The sequence below is a fragment of the Canis lupus genome, chromosome 35, assembly GCF_048164855.1.
Source record: "Canis lupus baileyi chromosome 35, mCanLup2.hap1, whole genome shotgun sequence".
NCBI lineage: Eukaryota > Metazoa > Chordata > Mammalia > Carnivora > Canidae > Canis > Canis lupus.
Window position 1 is genome coordinate 18,136,994 of NC_132872.1, and position 22,526 is coordinate 18,159,519.

General features: G+C 40.4%; 1 long non-coding RNA gene across 2 annotated transcripts; it reads left to right on the forward strand.

The window, feature by feature from the left end:
* Nucleotides 1-1,158: 1,158 nt before the first annotated feature.
* LOC140624670 (uncharacterized) lies at nucleotides 1,159-8,069 on the forward strand. 2 transcript variants are annotated; one of them, XR_012024125.1, is made up of 4 exons: nucleotides 1,159-1,173; nucleotides 2,830-3,310; nucleotides 4,999-5,206; nucleotides 7,614-8,069. It is a non-coding gene; the product is annotated as an uncharacterized lncRNA (long non-coding RNA). The 2 variants fall into 2 exon arrangements; XR_012024124.1 differs by lacking the exon at nucleotides 1,159-1,173 and adding an exon at nucleotides 2,480-2,613.
* Nucleotides 8,070-22,526: the final 14,457 nt, after the last annotated feature.

Sequence of the window (22,526 nt, forward strand, 5' to 3'; positions counted from 1 at the left end):
ACACCTTCTGTCTGTGGGACAATGAATTGTCAAGGATTTCTGCTTTGGAAAGATCGACAAAAAACCCAAATGATTCTGCAGAGAGAGATCTCCAAGTTTGGACTGTGGGTTGCATGTCGGGTCCTACATCTCCTTGGCGTCCTCATCATCCTGGGCCATGTTTGTGACCTCAGGCGAGGCACTTAAGCCCTTTGTACCTTTATTTCTCCATTTGAAAATCAGGGATAATACTTGCCGCCTACTTAACCTCAAAGGGATATGCGAGGATTAGCTGGTTAAAGTTTGCCAAATGCTTGGAAATCAATGGAGGGAAAAATCTATATGTGTATGGAGTGTTATTATCATTCCTCTCTGTCCATCTTTTCTCTCTCTCCCTTTTCCTATCCTAGGAGACTTAGTGAGTATTACTTTAGGTTTTACTTTCAGCTGCTATTGTGCAAAATGCGCATCTCCTATTATTAAATGATTTGCTTGAAATTGGTCCTTTCTATACCATGGAGGGGAGGTTTCCAAACCAAAGCATCTCAGACTGACTGCCAATAAGCACCTGGCAAGGTTTGCTTTGGGCTTACCTCTGGAATCCACAGGAGGAAAAACCAACCATTTTAAGGTAAAATAGTATAATTTGGAAAGATTTACCAATTAGTGACTCAGAGCTCATGAAGAATAAAAATAAAGTTAATTTAGAGCCCTTGGTACAATCCTTAAAGAAATTCACCTTTTAATCAAAGCAATAATAATATTTTATATGTCACAAATATTGCCCCTCTGATTCTTATAGCCACCTGTAAAATGAATGTAACTCAACTTGGTCATCCTGTACTCATTTTACAGTTCAAAAATTGAGATGCAAAGACCTTGAGTGATTTTCCCCAAAGTATTTAGCAATGAGAGGCAAAGCTGGGACTAGACTCCAAAGTCCTGTATCTTCTGGTCCTAAGGGCAGTAGATTTTCCCACCAGATCTTGCTGCCATCCTTTGGTTATGGCTCAAAGGATGTTAAAAGTCCAAATATTTTTACTTTGATACTCTTAATATGTGTTTTTCCCCCCCACACCAGCCAACAACTCCATTCTGACACAGTCTTCCTGGAGATAGCATCGGACCCCACAACTGAAGCTTCCGGTCCTATGAGACAACTCCCCCTCACCTCATATCCAATGGCAAGTCCAGGTAGTCACCGCTTCTGACAACCAGCTATAGCTTGGAGGTTCCAAAGACCTCCTCCTTTGGTTTGATTAACATCCTAGAGCACCTCACAGAACTCAGAGAAACACTCTACTTACCATAGTGCTAGTTCATTATAAAAGGATATACTAGCTCAGGGGCAGCCAGGTGGGAGACCGGCATAGGGAAAGGTAGTGGGGAGGGGCGCAGAGCTTCCATGCCCCTTCCAAGCTCGCCACTCTCCCTGGCTCTCCCTGTGTTCACCAGCCAGGAAGCTTTCGGATCCTGACTCCTTGGGTTTTAATGGAGGCTTCAGTACATAGATATGATTTTTTTCAATCTTGGGCTGTTGGTGATTGAACCCAATCTCAGCCCCTCTCCCCTCCCTGGAGCTTTCATCACCTCTAATCACTTGGTTGGTTCCCCTGGCAACCAGCCTTTGGTTACTTAGGGGCTTTCCAAAAGTTACCTCATTAACAAGAGACACCTTTATTGATTTGATCACTTAGGAAATGCCAAGGGTTCTAGGAGTGCTGGGCCAGGAACAAAGGACAATCACCAAACATATATTTCTTAGTATAAATTACAGTATCACAGATATCCTTTACTTCGCAGGCCACTTGGGCTTGTGCAAAATATCTAATCTGATAAAGAACCTGCAGACAGCCTGGAAGACAACGCCCTTTCCCAGACCAGTTCTGTGTGCTGTGGGATCCCACCATACCCAATGCTCACTGCCTAACTCTACCCATGCTGTTGCTTTGCCATGTCTAGTGTGGGGAAAGCAGCTGGCGGATCAGGAATATTTGGGAGGCCCTAATGCAGAGATGGAAAACAGTTGTCATTGTTAGAACATACAGTGCAACTAAGTAAATCTTAAAGATCTTATTAGCTTTATCCAACAATTCATGAATTAGGCAGCATCCGATATATCAGAAAGAAAGAAGCTTCGTGAAGATATATAAAATGAAAGACTTTTATAGGCAGAAGGGAGTAATATCAAAGAAGTTGTCCTAGGCAAAAAAAAAAAAAAGATTGTTATTGTGAAGTTACTTTTTTTAGAAAGACAGCAGAGGTCTATCAAACATTTTACTTAACTAGTGCTCATCTGGCAGTTCCTGATTGACTGGTTTAAGATTCCATTTCTGGGAGAACTGAAACTCTAAGTCTTGGTTTGGTCACATGGAGCTTAACCTAAGCAACTCCATTCTGGGCCTCTTGTCTTGTTTTTAACATCATCTTGTGGGATAATGAATGTTGTCATATGCCAACCGGATCCCTTTCTCAGAACCAAGGTCACAATTCCCCCAGATTCTAGGGAGCTCTTGGCTAAGCTCCTCTCCAAGAATTGGCAGCAGCCCAAGAGAAGTGCCCCCACCAAAGTCGCCCTCTCTTCCTGGTGCCAAGATGTTTAAGTTGAGGTGGGGGGAGGCATGGTCTGTGAAGGTAGGACAACATCAGGGCAGGACAACATCAAAAGATCATCTGATATTCCAGAACTCCTCTTAAACTTGGTTGGGGCCTTTGCTGTAATTTCCTGACGGTTCTATTTCTTCCTAGGCCCAGCCCTTTTCCTCTCTCACCTCTCATGGTTATTGTTCTGAGAGCACGCTCTCGATAAACCTGCACACAATTCTAAGAATTTCAGAACCTGTTTCCTAGGGAACCTGACCTGCCACAGATGGTACCAGAAGGGGCCCAAGAAAGCAGACTTCAACCAGCTGGCAGTGATGACTTCATAATGGTGGAAGATAAAGCATTAATAGCCCTTATCATGTCCTTGTAGTAATCATTAAAACTTTCACCAGTGATGAATTGGGATAGGATACTGATGGAAGCAAATTGTACCAGCAAGTACAGTATTTCTGACGTTTGAGAGTTTTGTGGCAAATAGTAATTATAAGAACTTTAGAAATGACCCCTATTGCTATGGGCCATCCATGCATTAGAGGATGTCAATGAAAGGCTGAGGGCAACTAACTACCAATATAAGCAAAGTGTGAAATCCAGAGGGCCTACTTGGCAACATTTAAAGAGACTCCTATCTTCACCAAGACAGACAGCAGAAAAACTTGAGGATCAGGCCTGGCCTGATTTAAGTAGAAGAGTAGCAGAGTTCCATGGAGGCTGGAATTTCCCCTTGGTAAGTATCCTACACTAAGCTCATGGCCCTGTTTGGGAGGAGGGACACTCTGAGACTCAGAATGAAGAATCTAAACCAAGTCTAAAAATAGTCAGATTCCACTGGACTATCTGGTCCTAGAAAAAAAGGGGGAGATATTCTTTTTTTACCAAAGGCTAATCCTTCTTTCTTACTTGATGATGCAGAAGACTCTACCTTGCCAGGTAACATGCACTACTCATAATCCACCTTGCCTTCTCTTATAATCACCAGAAGAATAGCTTAGAGTCGAGTCACAATGTAACCCAACTGGGGAAGTGCTGGGATTACAAATCAGAGAAGGAGTTTATATATCTAAGTAGCTGAAGGATCTAGCCAACATTTCCTGGCACAGGACAGCAGGATGAATGGACTGGATTCTTGGGGGAGCTGGATAAAAGGGGATGGAATGTACAGTTGGATAAAGAATAGTTTATAGATACTGGAGCACTTGCCCTTGATGCAGGATTTAAGATGCTAGCAAGAACCTCTGGAGACATGCCAAAATTCTTGTAGCCAATGATGGAGGAAGGGATGGAAAGGCTGAGGGAGAACAGCCGTATTGGCACGGCTATATCATGCAATGTCAGAAAACCTGTTAGCTTATCCTGTTCTGTGAACGACTTCAGAGGACATTCCATTTAGCAAAGAAAATGAGATTCTCTGCGGACACCAGCATTGTTATCATCTGTATGGTGGCTGACCTCTATAGACCAGGACTGACTTCGGAGGATGCTATTGCAGAACCGGCTCTTGGATAGCAAAATGTTGATAGACTCCTGGTAACACGTAACTATCAAAAGTAAAGTGAGCTCAATTCTTATAAAGAGTGGCAAGTTTGGAGCAAGGAGGCATGACTCATGTAGTGCTATGGAGATAGTTAATGGAATACAGCATTTTCAGGGTCAAGACACAATGACCAGGCAACAGTTATTTCTCAATCTATACAACAAAAGGAAACAAAGGCTAAGGGCTACTGACAATAAAATGTCAAAAAACGAAGTTTCTGCATCTGATCTAGTTGTCAATCCAGAGCCCATCAACTGAAAGAAAGGCTGGTTCTCATGAAAAATAATAATAATAATATTAATTAATTAAAAAAAAAGACCCTGCAAGATCATAGCAAGTACTATTGTAATGATTCTCCCCGTCTTTCTCCAGAGGGATCTACCGTCATCTGCCTAGGGTACCCTGTATTGGGGAAAGGCAAATGAATACTGAAACATTTCAAGAACTGTGTGTTGACACTGACACCCAGTTCATAGTAGGTCAGCTGAGCATCAGGTCCCTAAACTGTGGGTCATTTCTCTAGTCCCTGAATATACAACTGGAATAAGGGATTGATAGAACATTTATTTTGGTTCCTTAGTCTTTGGTATTTACCACAGCATCCCTATTTAATTCACCAGCCTTGTACCTACAAAAACCTGAAACATCCTGGATTCGTATGACAGTGGACTCCCACAGATCAAGTAGTAGCCCAACTATCGCTGCTGTACCAAAAGCGGTATCTTTACTGGAGCAGATTAGTGTAGTTTCTAGTACATGGCATTCAGCCGTCGATCCACATACAAGATAAACGACAGTACATTTTTAGGATCTTGCTCCAGAGGTAAATTAACTCCCTCCTTCTCTCATAATATAGTGACCTACCTATTTGGGCATTTCAGGGAACCATTCACGTGTCCTTTTTGTTGGTGACATCATGTTAATCAGGTCTAATAAGCATGAAGTGGCAGGTATTTTGGAGGCCTTGGTAAGATACATGAGCTGCAGAAGGTGGAAAAGAATATTCTAATGAAGACCCAGGGAACGACCACATCAATGAAATATTCATCAGTCTAGTGATTTGGGACAGGCCAAGACATCTTCTTCAAGGTAAAGAACAAAGTATTGTGTATTGGCCTTTCTACACTAAGGAGGAAGCACAAAACCTAGTAGACTTCTTTAGGTTCTGGTTGTAGTACACATTTGGTTAATCATGCTCTCACCAAATATTTATTGCTGTGTTCAAAACTTAGCTAAAAACAGTAATTATTTTATTCACACTTTCTGTGAGGCAGGAATCCAGAAGGTCTCAGCTGGGTGGATCTGGCTTTGGTCTCCCATGTACTTGCAGTCCAACAGTGGTTGGAGTTCGAACAGTGGTGAGGGTGGCAGGCGGGGGGGTAACGGAGGGGATGATGAGAGAAAGGAGGGCTGTTGGTGAACTTCTCTCTCTCTCTCTCTCTCTCTTTCTCTTTGTATAACCTCAGCATATCTCCAGTCTGTCCATGAGGGCTAGGTTGGGCTTCCTCACAGCATAGTGATTGGTTACAAAAACATTCTCAGAAGGCCAAGTAGGGGGGCGCCTGAGTGGCTCAGTCCATTAAGTGTCCTGACTCTTGATTTCAGCTCAGGTCATGATCTCAGAGTATTGAGATCAAGCCCTGCATCTGACTCCATGCTCAGCAGGGGGTCTGCTTGAGATTCTCTCTCTCACTCTGCCCCTCCTTCTGCTCATACTCTCTCTCTCGTAAATAAATAAAATCTTTTTTTTTTAAAGAAGGCCAAGTAGAAGTTGCATAATCTTTACTAAGATAGTCTAAAAAATTATGCATTACTTCTGCTGCTCTCCATTGATTGGAGCTGTCACAAACTCCCACCCAGATTAAAGGGCAGGGGATGTAGGCACCACCTCTCATTGGAGGAGTATCAAAGGATTTGGGGATCATGTTTTTAAAATGTCACAGTGTGATAAATTGAAATTAGCATCAATTTTAGAAAAGCCTGGACATGTACATTGTCTGCCCTACTACGTACATGTGTAATAATACCACTCATCCTTTCAGGAAAGGATTTTTTTCTTTAAGATTTTATTTACTTATTTGACACACAGAGACAGAGAGAGCGCACAAATAGGCAGAGTGGCAGACAGAGCAGCAGGCAGAGGGAGAGGGAGAAGCAGGCTCTCTGCCGAGCAGACAGCCCAACACGGGGCTCAAACCCAGGACCCTGGGATCATGACCTGAGCCGAAGGAAGACACTTAACCAACTGAGCCATCCAGGTGCCCCAGGATCTTTTATAAAAAGATTTTATTTATTTATTCATAAGAGATACACGGAGAGAGGCAGAGACACAGGCAGAGGGAGAAGCAGGCCTCCTCCGGAGAGCCTGATGCAGAACTCGATCCCAGGACCCCAGGATCACAACCTGAGCCGAAGGCAGACGCTCAACCACCGAGCCACACAGGTGCCCCAGGATTTTTTTTTAATTGAAGTATAGTTGACACACAATGTGGCATTGGTTTCAGCTTATAGTATAGTGCTTCAGTAACTCTAAAAACTAGCCCAGTAATTACGCCCAGTAACTCTAAACATTACCCCCCGTGCTCCCAAGTGTAGCTACCATCTGTCCCCTTACAATGCTGTTATGGTGCTATTGCCTATATTCCCTATGCTGGACCTGGAAAGGATGTTTGTTTTCTCTTTTCACTTTAGTTTCCTCAAGAGCAACATGGGGGATAGCAATTCTTTTTCAGTCAAACTCCACTGGATGCAAGGATTAGAGACTCCCTCGTGTTACCAAGGGTTCCCAGGGAAAAGCCAAACCCAGGGTAGGAACGCCAGCTGCCCCAGAACTGGCAGTGGAGTCCCACTGGTCATGGAGTCCCACTCCAGTTCTCTGTATTTATCTGACTTGGCTACTCTTTTCCTTTCTGTTTTTCCCTTCTACTCCTTGCTCACCTTCTGCTGTCTCTGTCGTTTCCTTATCACTTCTTCTTTTTTTTTTTTACATTTTTAAATTTTATTTTATTTTTTCATTTTTTTATTTAAATTCACTTTGCCAACATATAGTATAACACCCAAGGCTCATCCTATCCAATAGTTCCTAGTTTTTGCTCTCTTAGAACTTGAGCTAGCATCACAATCTTCTCTCTATACCAAGACATTTCCATTTAGCTCTCGCCACTGTCTTACTCTTCAGGAATTTCCTGGTTCACATGCCTCGGAATGTGACAATTTTCTGGTCTCATAGTAGATTATCTGTTTGGGTCATCTTTCTTGTTCACTTAGCAACCACTCTTGTATAAAAAGCAGTTCAGTCCTTAACGATTTTAGCCGGGAGGAAAAAGCAGTCAGTCATCAGTGATGGCTACATATTCATCAGCATAGTCCAGTGTAGATCCTGACTTCCAAGGATTGAGGTGTGGATCAATCAGAATAAAAAAAGTAAAAGGTAGTGTAAAATATAAAATTATTTAAAGAAGATACGATATTATGTCTTATTGTCTTTATTTCACAGGATTTTATTTTTTAAGTAATCTCTACCCAGCATGGGGCTTGAACTCACAACCACACCAACATCAAGAGTCACACACTCCACCGATTGAACCAGCCAGGCACCCCTATTATGTTTGAAACATACATTCAAATGTGTCCCCGGATTCATTAAGAATCAATACATCAAGTTAACACCCTTCCTAATTAATCCAGCAGACTGTATTTATAGATTAATGTTTTGTTTCCATAAATGATTCTTGCAAGTGTTCTTCCCCGACATTCAGCTACATGCTAGCTGTGTCAGGATCTCTGAGCTGAAACGGAGTTCGTTCAAGTTTCGAGAAATTAGGTATGCAAATGAGTGCCATGCTAATATATAGGTTTTAGCATTGTATTTTCTTGGATTCTCTTTTAAAAGGGGGAAACAGAGATTATTCTGCGTTCGGTAATAAAGCATTGAAAATGCATCTGTTTCTAACTGCCTGTGGTGTCTGCTCAAATCTGTATTGGGAAATTACACTGTAAATGCTTTGTAGGCTTTTTTCCCCACTCATTTTCAGACTCACACAGTCTCTCACTTCTTAATCAATTCCTATTTTCTCAACACAGACTGCATTGCCACCAAGCTATCAAATAATAATTTTTTTTTAGAACTCAGAATGAAAAGAAAAAAACTTAAGCAAACAAACAAACAAGTGTGAAGCCCTGGAACCTTTGGTACCTGAACCATCACACCAAGGCATTCATCCCTCTGCAAGTGCCGGGTGAAATTCAGATAGGCACCTGATCCACTGATGGCAATTCTTTAATTCAAGATTTAAAAAAAAAATCTAAAATGAATTTCCTTTCCCTTGTCTTCAGGAAAGCCTGCAAATACCAAATCCAATTATGAGAGAGATTTAATTTCCCTTTTGGTATATGACACAGCACAACAATTATCTGTGGATGTTTAAAGAAAATTCATAAAGTAGAATTCTCCTGGTTCACACCAGATAAAGTCCCCGTGAAATGATGCCTCGGTTGGCGTCATCCGCTGACATTCATGCATGATTCAGCACCTCCAGACAACAATTTGAGGGAATCTGTTTTTCCATTACAAGCCAGGCTCTGTCTTTTTGCTAGAAACTGAAAGGATCAGAACTCCCAGCTTTTAAGGCTGGCTGCCTCCCGTGACACCCAGCACCCAGAAGCAATCCAGAGGCTCTTCTGGGTGTTTCTCTGCATGCTGTTCCGTAGCATCGCAGCGATGAGGCATCCAGGTGATTGACGGATTTCTCACTTGTCCTCTGGCTGCTTTTGCATCTGCTGAGAAAGCCTCTGTGTTTATATGCGTGATTAGGCTGAGAATTCTTGGGTCAACCACCCACAGATGGTATCAAAAATAATCAATCTTATTTGACTGTCTTAACATTTTGGCTATTTTAGTTGTTAAGGCAACCAGATCCAATGAAGTATTCACTCATCAATTTGATGTTCAGCAATCGTCTGTCACGGTTCTGAAGTTGGAGGGTAAAAAAATAATAAAAATCAACTGTCAAAATAGTTAATACAAAACAGTCAATCCGAACATGATTTTCTTCTTGACACCAGAGAGCATTGCTTCTCCCTTCTTTTTTTTTTTTTTTTTTTTTGTTTCCCCACCTCCTCCTCTCCTGAGATCTGTCCCTCCCACAAACAGTTTCTTTCTTCCAGTTATGTTGATGAACAGCAGAGAAGGGAGATATTTTAGGTTCACAAAAGCTTACATTTTCCTAAAAGACTTCCGTTTCCTTTGTTTTGATGTTTGGTGAAATTTTTTTTTCCCCGTTGAACAGTCCTAAAAAGGACAGATACGTTGAAGGTATGGACAATGTTTATCTTAATGGAGAATTTAGGTGGCAATGTCCTTTGCTTTCTCTCTCAAGATGAATTTTCCTTTTCAGGGAGCACAGCTCTGAGGCCAGGGACAGGCAGCTGGCTTGCACAGTCTCTTCCTGTCCCTGAGCCTGCTCCAACCTTCTTGGAACAGAACAGCTCCGAGTCTGGCCCTGGTGTGGGATGTGGCTGGCTTTCCAGATTGGGAAATGTGTTAGTAATTACTTTTTACTGCTGTCTTTATTTGAATTTCCAGACTTCTCCCCCACTCCCCCACTCCAGCCTGTTTTTCTCCACCCAGCTTTCTACCTCATTCTGACTGCTAATTTAACCCTGGCTGCCTTCCTCCAGAAACATTTGACCTTGTGCAAGAACTTGGCACAAATTTCTCTCCTACTCCCCCAGAAGGGAAGCGCTGGCTAGGATAATTAGCATCAGCAGGCAACCCTGCCCGCCCGGCCGCCTGTGTCCTCTGGGTTCTGCTTGGTTCAACAGTACCCCCCCTTTTTCTGGGCAAAAGGGCAGTGGCCACTGGTCGCCAGTTGCCAGGAGACCTTGTTCAACGTTTTGCTTCAAGATGATGTTACCAGGGATGTGGACTTAGCCAATTAGCTCCTTTAATGAAATAACCTATGGGGAAAAATGTAGAACTGTGGACACCTGTTTAATTCACACATCCCTTCTTTGGGTTTGAAAAAAATTCTATTGGTTTTTCTTATCAAGCAAGGTTATTCTGTTTCAACTGATAATCTAGAAAGGTTTATACAGAAACTAAGATTGCTTAACCTGCTTAACTTTACAATCGCTTAAGAAATGCCCATTTCTTCCTCGTGTTGGTAAGCTGATTACATGCCTCCATATTAATTAAGTCCCTAAGGACAAATACTGGGCATAGTTTCCTCACTGAAGTACCAGTATAAATGTACTTGAAAATAATGCTACTTCAGTCCTTGAAAAATTGAAAGGTCCACGATTCTACATTCACTAGTTTGGTCCCACCTTCCCTTATTACACTGACTGAGCAGGGTTTTGTGGTATATGTGTGTGAGCATATACTAATGGAGTTTATACAATAGAACTATCTTTGGAAAAGATCTGACTTACAGAGATTCAGCATAGAGAGAAATCAGTTGGGTGGAGATGGGGATAGAAATCATAGAATAGGGACATTGATGATACTCACAGGAGAACGTTCTGTGCAACACAGCCTATGAAGTGCAAGAGACAGTACAAAACGTATATTTTGCACAAATGTACAAAGCGCATAGGATAAAATTGTGGCTAACTCATGCTATCCCTCTACCTACTGGACAGGGAAATAGCAATGAGATGTGTGGGTTCAAAGGATGAGACCTCTACATTTTAGGAGATTCACATCCAGAGATAGGATTTCTCCTTTTTGTTGCCACCTCTCAGATTAATGAGAACTGGCACTGTTTGCTAACAATAAGATTCTCCTTCCCCCCCACTTAGGGGGACTAATTTCTTAATTAAGCTTGGATTCTCAGTAATGAGGTACACCACACATGCCAAAAAGAGAGGATGTGAGAGCAAGAGCATGAGTTCTGGAGCGAAGGCCATGGCTTTAGCTGTGGGCCTGCCAAGGTATTTTTGATAAGCTAAAATCTTGACTCTTGTACAAATTTACAAAATTCATTTAACCTATTAATGAGGGAAGCAGTAGGATTCTAAAACTGGTCCAAGAAATGGAAAGACTAAAACTGTATTTATAGATAGAAAGTTAGATTAAAACGACCTTTGGAATTATATTTCATACTGGACAGAAATCATTTGCACTTTCATGACAACAATTCACAAGTTAGGAGGGGCACGTGGCTGGCCCGGTTGGTAGAGCGTGCAATCCTTGTTCTCAGGCTTGGGAGTTCAAGCCCCATGTTGGGCATAGAGCTTACTAAGAAAAAAAAAAGTAAGAAAGAAAAAAAAACAAAAAACAAAAAACGCAAGTTAACCTATAACTTCACAGAGTCTGGTACTAATAAATAGCAAATAGCAAGTTAAACAAAAGTACATTCTCCTAGAGAACTAATCTAATAATCTGTGGGCTCCAATTAGATAAAGCTCCAGTGTGATATTAAAAAGAACACACAGGCATCTGTTTGCCTTATTCTCAGCTTTGGGATAATTTTTCCAAACAGGACTTAGAATAAATTTTACCTCATCTCTCTTAATGGCAATGCCTTTTTTTGAAAATCAAGAATAACAACACCTACCTTTCGGGACTGCTGCAAGATTTAAATGAAATATGTATCTAAAGGACACCCCACAATACCTCCATAAATGACAATTCCCTTTTCTCCATCTATTCCTTTTATTCCAAATTAGCTGACATTTTGCCAATCAGATCTCTTTCAATTTGCTTTTCCACATATTACCAAAATAATGATAATTGATGGTTATAATGATGACCCTGAAATTCTTCACAGCCTTCTGTGTCATTATAGTTAAAAGTATGTGTTCAGCATCGTATTAAAGCTAAGTGCAATTTATTATCTTCTACTTTTTAAAAAACTCATTATCCATGGACCTTGACTCAGTTAAAACAAAATATCCCATTAACCAAAACCATATTTTCCAGATTATTAAGCATAAAGGAAAATTCTAACAAGTGTTTTTACCTGGAACACCAATTTGAATCCAAAGTGCCTGTCTTAAGTGGTACATTTGAACAAAACGCCCTCTAAATTTTCTTCCAACTCAAAGATTTTATAATAAGTAGAAAAATATACCTAAGAAAAAATAATATGCACAAAGGAGAAAGCCCTGCATTTTAGTTCTCGGGAAAAGTACAATTGTATACTAAAAATAACAACTGTGCAGATAGTATTTGTAATTTCTTTAAAAACATGTCATTATGGACAATTTCAAATATATGGAAAATAAGAAAACACTCAGATACCCACCACCCAGATTTAACACATCTTACAGTTTTGTCATGTTTCCTAGAGACTTTTTGAATAATAATAATAATAAAAAGATTCAGCTAAATTCCTCTCTTCATACTCCAGTTTCTCCCTTTGCCTACCTCCTGCCCCCTAAAGAATCATATCTTAAAGTTGATCTATATCCTTATGGCAACATTGTGCACCCATCACAACATATAACATTATTGTGTGAGATTTTTAGGTTTTACTCAAGTGGTATCATATGTGTCATTTTTCACCTTATCTATTTTTCACTCAACATTGGGTTTTTTAATTTTATAGATAGATCGAGATTTACTTTACTTTGTATTCCAAAAAGTAATTATCCTACAATTTGTTGAACTATTTCTTTACTGAGTTATTATCTCCATTTTTTTTGTTGGAATGACTCTGCAAAAACTATCTTTGTATATACAAAGAATTTCCTGGATTATAAGGAATGTACACTTTCTACCTTAATAGATATTGTCAAATTACCCTCCAAAGTGATTATATTATTTCTACATCTACTAGCATGAGTATTTTTATATGATTATGGACATTTGAATTTCCTTTTCAAAAAAGTGACTGATGGATCATAAGCTGTGCCCATTTTTTTATTGGATTGTTTAATTTTCATCATTGTTTTGTAAGTGTGTGTGTGTGTGTGTGTAAAATCCTTTAATGGTTATATGCATTAAAAATACTTTCTTCTATAATTTGTATTTTTAATTAGTTTATGTGATATATATTCTTTTTACTTGAATGTCATCAATTTCCCTGTCTTGAGGGACAGTGTGGAGCAGTGGCTCTGGAGCCAGAATGCCTGGGATCACCTCCCACATGTACCACTTACCACCCACGTTGGGGGAGTTAATAGTGTCTCCACATCTCAGTCTTTTATGATCATAATAATAGCTGCCTCATAGGGTTTTCATGAGAATTACATGAGTTAGAATACACAATGGACTTAGAATATTGTGTAGGACATCAAATGGCATAACAAATATTGGCTTATCATTATTATTTTACTGTATGGTTTGTACTTTTGTGTCTCATTTAAGAAAGAGACTTAAATCTTTTTTTTATCTGCCCTGATAAAAAAATATTACTTAAATTTTCTATTCTAAGTTTTAAAATGTTGCTTCTACATCGATCCATCTGGAATTGATTTTTAAGTATGTTTTGGGTAGGAGGTTTGTTTTTTCCTCACATGAATAGCCCTGTTTATTAGCAGTATTTATTGATAGCTCATCTCTACATCATAGTGCTACCTCTTTCATGAACATCTCAAATATACACGGCCTGGGGATCCATGGGTGGCGCAGCGGTTTGGCGCCTGCCTTTGGCCCAGGGCACGATCCTGGAGACCCGGAATCGAATCCCACGTCGGGCTCCCGGTGCATGGAGCCTGCTTCTCCCTCTGCCTGTGTCTCTGCCTCTCTCTCTCTCTCTCTCTCTCTCTCTGTGTGTGTGACTATCATAAATAAATAAAAATTAAAAATATATATATACATGGCCTGACTCTGGGTTCTAGATTTGTTCTGATGGCCTATTTGTCAATACTGTGCTGCTTTCATTGTTATAGTTTTATAGAACCCCTGCAGATGTGGTGCTATGGGTCTTTCCTCCTTATTATTTTTCACAATTGCCTTGACCAATCCTGGCCTTTTCTCTTCCACATGAATTTTAGGATCAGGTTGCCAAGTTCTATGAAAAATTCTACTAGTTCACTTTGATTCTGAGGAAATTTCAATCACGAACCTGGGGTTCATCCTAAGAAAGTTAATTGGTTGTAAGTACATTAAGAAGAATGAGCCCTGGACTAAAATTTGAAGATTTGGATTAGAATATCTAATTAAATAAGATTCTTTGGACAAGCCCATTTATAATGTGGGGCTTCAGTTTCCATGCCTGTAGAAGATGATCATACAATAACAGATCCAGAACAATACCACTCAGGAAGTAATTCCTAGAACAGCTGCATCAGCATCACCTGGGAGCTTTATCAGAATTGCAATTAGAATCAATCTCCGAGGATGGAGCCCAGGAATCTAAGTTTAACAAGTGTTAAATCTCCGGTGATTCTTACATATTGTGTGATGGTTAATTTTGTGCCTCAACTTGGCTAGGCCATTGTATCCAGATACTTGGTTAAATAATATTTTAGATGTTTCTCTAAAGGAATTTTTTAGATGAGAATTAACATTTTAAAGATTTTATTTATTCATTCATGAAAGACAAAGAGAGGCAGAGACACAGGCAGAGGGAGAAGCTGGCCCCCTCATGGGGATCCTGATGCAGGACTCGATCCCAGGACTCCAGGATCACTCCCTGAGCTGAAGGCAGATGCTCAACCACTGAGCCACCCAGGCGTCTCAAGATTAACATTTAAAGAAATAAACTTTGAGTAAAGCAGATTACCCTCCAAAATGTGGCGGGCCTTATCTAATCAGTTGAAGGCTGAAGAAAAGGCTGACCTCCCCCTTGGAAGGGGGAATTCTACTAGAAAACCATCTTTGGACTCAAACTATAACTCTTCCATGGGTCTCCAATGTGCCAATCTACCCTGCAGATTTTAGATTTACCAATAATCACATGAGCCAATTCCTTAAATGTCTCTCAGATAGATAAAGATATAGGTATATCTCTCTCTGTTATATGTTATTTATATTTCTCTTATTGGTTCTGTTTCTCTGGAAAACCCAGACTAACCTACATGGTAAAAAGTCTGAGAAGCTCACTCTCCAAAGTACCTAACCTAACTCCATCCTTTTATGTATGACTTGTCATACGTAAATAGATTCACCTATTTGTGAAGAGCTATGTCTATAATGTAGGTCACAGGACATCCAGTTTGATATGTTGTCTACTGTGCTGTGTTTGTTAAGGAAGCACACTTAAAGAAAATAAACTGTTTATATTGAGTGGTGAGTTAAGGAGAGCAGAAATTTTATTTTCAATGTGAATTAATTTGAGTTCCATTTAAAAAAGGAGTTTACCTGGTAATTCATTTATAAATTTCTATCTGTTTGACAGAAAAAGCAGCAGCTGGGAACTGAAATATTAGGGCTAAATGCCATTTAAAGCTGAATCATAAATGAAAATAAAGTATTTCTGAAATACAAATCAAAGACAATAGAAGCTTCTTTCAGCAAAATATTTTATTACCCTATACAATTGAAAACATATGCATGTGTAAATTGGGGCCATAGACCTAAGTGTAGACATAAGCTGTGCACTCTCACCACTTGGGACTAGGAGGCATTTTGTAGGTGAAGTTAGACACTCACTCAGGCCCTGGGGGTGTGAGAGACCCATATCCCAATAAGGGGAGGGGGATGAGTAAACACAGCTCTAGACTTCACCCACTTCCTAGTAACATACCCTGATGTGGGGGAGAAAGGCACAAAAGGATCTGGGGTTAGATCATAGGAAAAATTTCCATAGTGTAAGCACTTTGAGATAATGGAATGTACTCTGCATGACCCGAATCTCAATTCCTACCCAACAAGCCAGTGACCTTGGGATCCCTACCAGGTCAAATGCTTTATGTTTCTAAATGTATGAACCTATTGCTCTCAGAGAGACTTTGCTGACTTGCACTCAATAATGGATCAGGCCTTAGTGAATAATCAGTGGATTTAGAAAAAGGGAAATAAAAAAGAGCATCTTTCCAATCAGCAGATCTGTTTTCTCTCTGTGTGAAGCACAAAATACACAAAACCATGACTACTTCTAACAACCGGGAGAGTTTACAGAAAGTGAAAACTAATCCTCTCATGTGGAATATAAGCTTGGACACATAGACATTTATAACCCTTTATCTCCATGAGAAGTCTTTGGTGCTTTCAAATGGCTCTGGGTTGTCTGAGGCTGACCTGGGGCCTTGTTAGAAATTGAGCATCTCCTCCGGCACCACTCTTGCTCAGGTGGGGAGCCTGCGCTGAGGCAGTTGAGGGGGGAGGTAGACACCAGAAACGTTGCATGAATATTTATAAGAGAAAATGCATTAATAGAGCTTAAAGAACCTCTATCCCCAGCCCTCCAAGAGACAAAAGAAATGTCCAAGGGAGATAGCAGACTAGAATTTTTTAAGCCACTGATATTTTAAAATCTATTATTTTTAAATGGCACCTCTCCTCTCCGCATCTGAACGGGGAATTTCAAATACACACTGCCCATTCCCTGCCTTTATCAGTTGTCCTCTTAGGGATCCTGTTGGGAAACTTTCTTTTGAGTTTATCAGACCTGATTCTCTAAAGAGAAGCCAGCAAAGCCGGTATGTTTCAGAAATGCATATGCTGTCATTAAAATAGCCGTCCGTACTCCCAGAGTACCTCCCATAAAAGCATTTTAATTCTCTATCCAAAATGTAGTTCAGCCTTTATTCCTCAGAGCCAATTTGTTTATGTTTCCAAGTTCAATCACAATCTATTTGTAAAACCTATTTAGAATCAGAGTCACATAGCCAGAAATGATCATGCTCTAATTTCCTTATTAGAGAGATTCTTGTTGCAGCTGGCAGCTTGATTTGACTGCTCCCAGGGTCTGGAGCGACATGTTCTTAACCTCGTTTCCCGACTTTGTTCTTCATTCCTTTTGTCGCCCCCCTCCCCCCACCCCAAATACAAATATCAAGCCAGAGAGGAACAATTCATAACTCCGTTGCTTAGGTGGAGGTGAAATGAGTGACTGCCACCTTTTTACCTGTCAAGACATGAGCAAGATTGGGCTACTCATAATATCTGCAGGAGAGAAAAGAAGGAAATGTTCACAAAACACACCATGACGAGAAAGATGCTTTAGGATTCGGCTAAAAGGTTGATTATTTCAAAGGACCTGCAATGATATTTTCTGGATAACTGAATCAGAATTAAAGCAGAAAGTCTTGGCAGCATTTGAGAAATCCACTTTTCTCACAAAATTTTCTTTATAAGATAGGGGAATCAATCTTCTTGACATAGCAAGATACATCTTTTCAAGGTAATTTAACAGTTCTCTAACAACGCAATGTCTTGAAGTGTTTCTGTGTCCATATCAGATGGTGAAATCTTACTCATCCTTTAAAGTCTGGTTCAAATGTTATTTTGTGAAGCTTTCCCCAATGTGTCACTATTTTCTTAATGCAACCCAGTCATTTGTTATGCATAGTATCATAGATTCAGCTAGTCTAAGCAGAGAATGCTCCGGAATCTGCAAAGATGCTCTGAAATGGTGGTTAAAATAATGTCATATCACAAGGTGTGCCCTGTAATAGATTATCAGTTGCCCAGAGACCTTGCCTTCCAAGTCTCTCAAATTAAACTAGACTGAGAAGCAACACAGTCTACTAATAAGTGTCAGATAAATACGTAAAACTTGTCACACAGCTCATTTTCCAAAAGAGTCGGGGTACAGAGAATCAAGCAAAATAAAATGTTCCAGGTCTTTGAAGTGGACAATTTGACCCCTCCTAGAGGTCATGTAATAGTTTTTATGAATATCCAATATCATGCAAGCTCTTCACTCATGCTTTCAAACCTCTTTGGGATTCCCCCATCATTCACCCATCCTTTCTCTTTTTCCCTCATCTACTCTTGAAATACCACCTTCTCCAAAAATTTCTTAAGACGCACACAGCTCCGTCAATAGATGAATGGATAAAGAAGATGTGGGGTGTGTGTGTGTGTGTGTGTGTGTGTGTGTGTGTGTATAATTCAGCCAAAAAAAAGAGGATGAGATCTTACCATTGGCAGCAACATGGATGAACCTAAGGGTATCATGCTAAGTGAGATACGTGAGACAGAGAAAGACAAATACCATATGAGTTTACTTATCTGTGGAATATAAAAAAAAAAAAAAAAAAAAAAAAAAAACAAGCCAAATGAGCAAACAAACAAAAAACAGAATATATCTATAAATAGACAACAAACTGATGGCTGCCAGAGGGGAAGGGTTGGGGGGGATGGGCAAAATGAGTGGAGAGAGTGGGAGATACAGGCTTGCAGTTAGGGAATGAGTAAGTCATGGGAATAAAGGTACAGCACAGGGAATATTGTCAGTGATACTGGAGCAGTGTGGTGTGGTGGCAGGTGGTAGGTGGGCGCAGAGTTGTTAAGCCCTATGACATATACCAGAAACTAATGTAACATTCTGTGTCAGCTACACTCAAAAAAAAAAAAAAAAAAAAAAAAGACGCACACTTGCTAATTGCCCACCCAATATTCATTCATTCTTCCCCTTTTTTCTTACCAAATGAACCTTGAATTTATTCAAGGTGTATGTGTCCAATTTACCACTTTCCAGGGATGCCTGGGTGGCTCAGTGGTTGAGTGTCTGCCTTCAGCTCAGGGCATGATCCCAGAGTCCTGGGATCAAGTCCTGCATCAGGCTTCCCACAGGGAGCCTGCTTCTCCCTCTGCCTGTATCTCTGCTTCTCTCTCTGTGTGTCTCTCATGAATGAATAAATAAAATATTTTTAAAAAATAAAAATAAAACAGGGATCCCTAGGTGGCGCAGCAGTTTGGCTCCTGCCTTTGGCCCAGGGCGCGATCCTGGAGACCCGGGATATAATCCCACGTCGGGCTCCCGGTGCATGGAGCCTGCTTCTCCCTCTGCCTGTGTCTCTGCCTCTCTCTCTCTCTGTGTGACTATCATAAATATATAAAAATTTATTTAAAAAAATAAATAAATAGATAATAAAATAAAATAAAACAACTTTCCAGACTCCCAGCAATTAAGAATGGCCATATGATCTACTTCTGACTAAGACGCTTAAGGAAAAATTCACTGGGTATAACTCACAGGAACTTTCCAGAGGCCATTTCAGCTGGTGTGCTCTTAATCCCTTTAACCTTGGTTTTCTTTTCCCCTTCTTTTATTTTTTTTTTAAGATTTATTTATTTATTTGACAGAGAGAAAGAGTAAGCATACAGAGAGGAGCAGAGGGAGAGGGAGAGAGAATCCTGAAGCAGACTCCCCACCAAGTGGAGAGCCTGACTCAACCTCACGACCCCAGATCATGACCTGAGCCAAAACCAAGAGTTGGGCGCTCAACCGACTAATCCACCAGGGGCCCCTCATTTCCCCTTCTTCTTAGGGCCTAAAACCTAGACTTGGTGTCTGGAAATAAAGCAGCCATGTACAATGTTAAGTTTGATGAAATAGTAAGATTAAAAGAATCTGGACCCTTGATGACATTGCTGGTTCATGCCAGCCTTGGACTGACAATTCTGATTTTTCCCTGGAATGAAACCAGTATAATAATCCTTTCCCGTATAAGCAACCTTTTGTTGGTCTTCATTGCTTGCAGCTGGGAGCAATCCTGACAGATAATGCCCTTCTCTTTTTTTTTTTTTTTTTTAAAGATTTTATTTATTTATTTGACGGAGAAAGAGAGCACAAGCAGGGGGAGCAGTAGGCAGAGGGCAGAGGGAGAAGCAGGCTTCGCACTTAGCAGGGAGCCTGACACAGAATCCGATACCAGGACCCTGGGATCATGACTTGAGCTAAAGGTAGACACTTAACTGATTGAGCCACTCAAACACCCCAGATAATGCTCTTCTTAACCAATGGAAGGGCCCAGAATAAGTTTGCCTGGGACTTCCCTTACCCAAACACAACTACCCTACAGTTCATATATCAAGCGACCCCTACCCCAACAACTTCCCCTTACAACAATGCTTAACAGGCATTTCAAAAAACCTGGAAACCCATATCAATGAAATTCCCAGAGAATACCAAGCCCTCTTATTTTTAGCCATTTTTTAGGATTGCCAAATAAAATATTTTTGCTTGCTGAATCTAGCTACCCTACCATTTTTTTGGGAAGACTATCTAAAATGTCTTACATGCTTTCCAAATATCTTGAACGTTTTGTAATTTTAATATTTTCTGCATGTTTCTGTGATTATTACTTTCTGCTTTCTATACAATGGTCTTTATTAATGTTTGCTCATGTGTTTCCTCTATATTAAATGGTTTCAATCTGCTAAGTTTATGTTTATGTACACACACACACACACACACACACATTTTCCCTCTTGCCATTTGGCACTATTTTACTGCCAGAATGCCTGCCCATGGCATCTTGACCCTGCCTATCCAATTTACTCTTTCACTTCTGCTTTTAGTGTGACTGTGTTAGGATTTTGTCTAAAATGAAAATAAACTCTAATTATTTAAAGGACAAATTGTCCATAAAAAGGATGGACTTTGTGATATTTTACTCACAGAAATGTTTCTGGCCTCCTGGTTCTTGATTGTGTTTGGTTGCAATACCTGTATATCCAAAGGATCCCTCAGTAAGAGAGGTGTCTTGACTATGTAGCATTGTCTCCTTGAATGTACACACACACACACACACACACACACACACACTCACACATTTAGTTGTTATTTAATAGCTTTTGTGCCCTGGAAGTTTATCTGTCTGAACATTGTCTCTGCTAGTGTTTAAGCTCCAAGATGACCTAGATGACAGGAAGAATTTTATTGAATTCACTTGACATCCAGCATTACTCATCAGCTGGGCTTAATCAGTGTTCTCTGTTGGTGTTAATTCTCTTTGTGTATTTTCGCTACTCAAGCAAGGATGGAAGCATAAGCATAGCCTGTGAGTTTGGTAGAAATGCAGATTCAAAAACCCCTCCCCAGACCTATGGAATCAAAAGCTACATTTTTAACAAGATCCCCAGATGAGTCCTATGCACATAGAAGTTTGAGAAGCTCTGATTTAGAGCAGTGGTTCCCAGACCTCAGAGCATCAGAATCACCCAGAGGACTCACTGAAATCTAGGTGCCTGGGCGCTACATCCAGAATTTCAGACTCAGTAGTCATGGGTGGAGTCTAAGAATTTGCATTTCTAACAAGTTCTCAGACAGTGCCAATAGCTCTGGCTTTTGGAGACTGTGGCCAAGTTATTTTGAGAACCACTGCTCTAAAGGAAACCGAATTGCAGAATCATCAAAAAGGTCATGGCTTAATAACCAGAAAGCCTGCATTTTATTCTTCAAGTAACTAGCTGTGTGACCTTGAGGAGGTCTTTTTGCTCTTTCCCTCTTTTTCTCGTGGGTAAATAAACTGATTTGAGGATCAACTCAAGCACAGCACTTGTCTTCTCTGCATCTGTTTGCATGTCTGGTCTCCCCTCTACACTGTCAGCTCCTTGAAACCAGGAGCCACATTTTAATTATTGTTTTATCCCCAGTGAGACCATAGAAGTCTCTTAGCTGAATGAGTGAATAAATGAGCAAATAAAGAAATGAATCCAAGATCCGAGATACAAGTTGTGAAAGCATTTGAAAAAGAGAAGGTATTATTATTATTGTATACGGCACCTAGTTCTTTAAGATCGTTGGTTAAACTACTATAGTTACAAGGACACTAATAATAATTAATAATAATAGCAACAACATTCATATGGTGATAATATTGCACAAGATGCAGATACTAATCATTGAGGAGGAAAAATATCCAAGATATTGAATCCAGTAGGCAAGGAAACCATAAGCTACCAGGAGGCGTGATTTGATGTCTGAAGATTGGAACAATTAAGCCAGACTTAAGGATAATCAAAAATACTAGCAATTTCCTAGCCAACAGTACTCTAAAGGCGGTAGTTCTGCTTGGGTGAGTCAGAGGATTTCTGGGAAAAGGACTCTGCAATGTCACGCTTAGCGATTTAGCTTTCTTTGTGAGAGGATGAGCAGTAATGGGAGCGGCAAGTTGAATTCATGTTTCTCTGCATCCCAGTTCCTTGTATGACCTCAAAGCTCTGAGCCAGGCCTACGCCCCAACTCTCATTTCACAGGTCCTGGTTATTTCCAGGGACTTAACCTGGCTTGGGATCCTTCAGTCCCTAGTAGGCCAGGTACATGGGGTGGGATACTCGGAAAGTCTGCAAATTCCTTCTTATCTTAGAAACCGTTAAGGTTTCCCTGTAGGCCACAGCCTTACCATGTCTGATTGCAACTAAAGCCAGAAGCAAATGTTCCTGCCCGTGCCAGGAGAATTCTGCTCGTAGAAAGGAAGATTGGATCAACAGCTCTATATGTATGGAGAGCAGTTGAATGTGATCAGGGACCAGAATATCATTTTATTAAGAACGAGTAGCTGTCCTTGCTACTTGAGAACTCAAATTTGTTTCCTCAAGAAGTTTTCATTTTCCTCTGCTGTG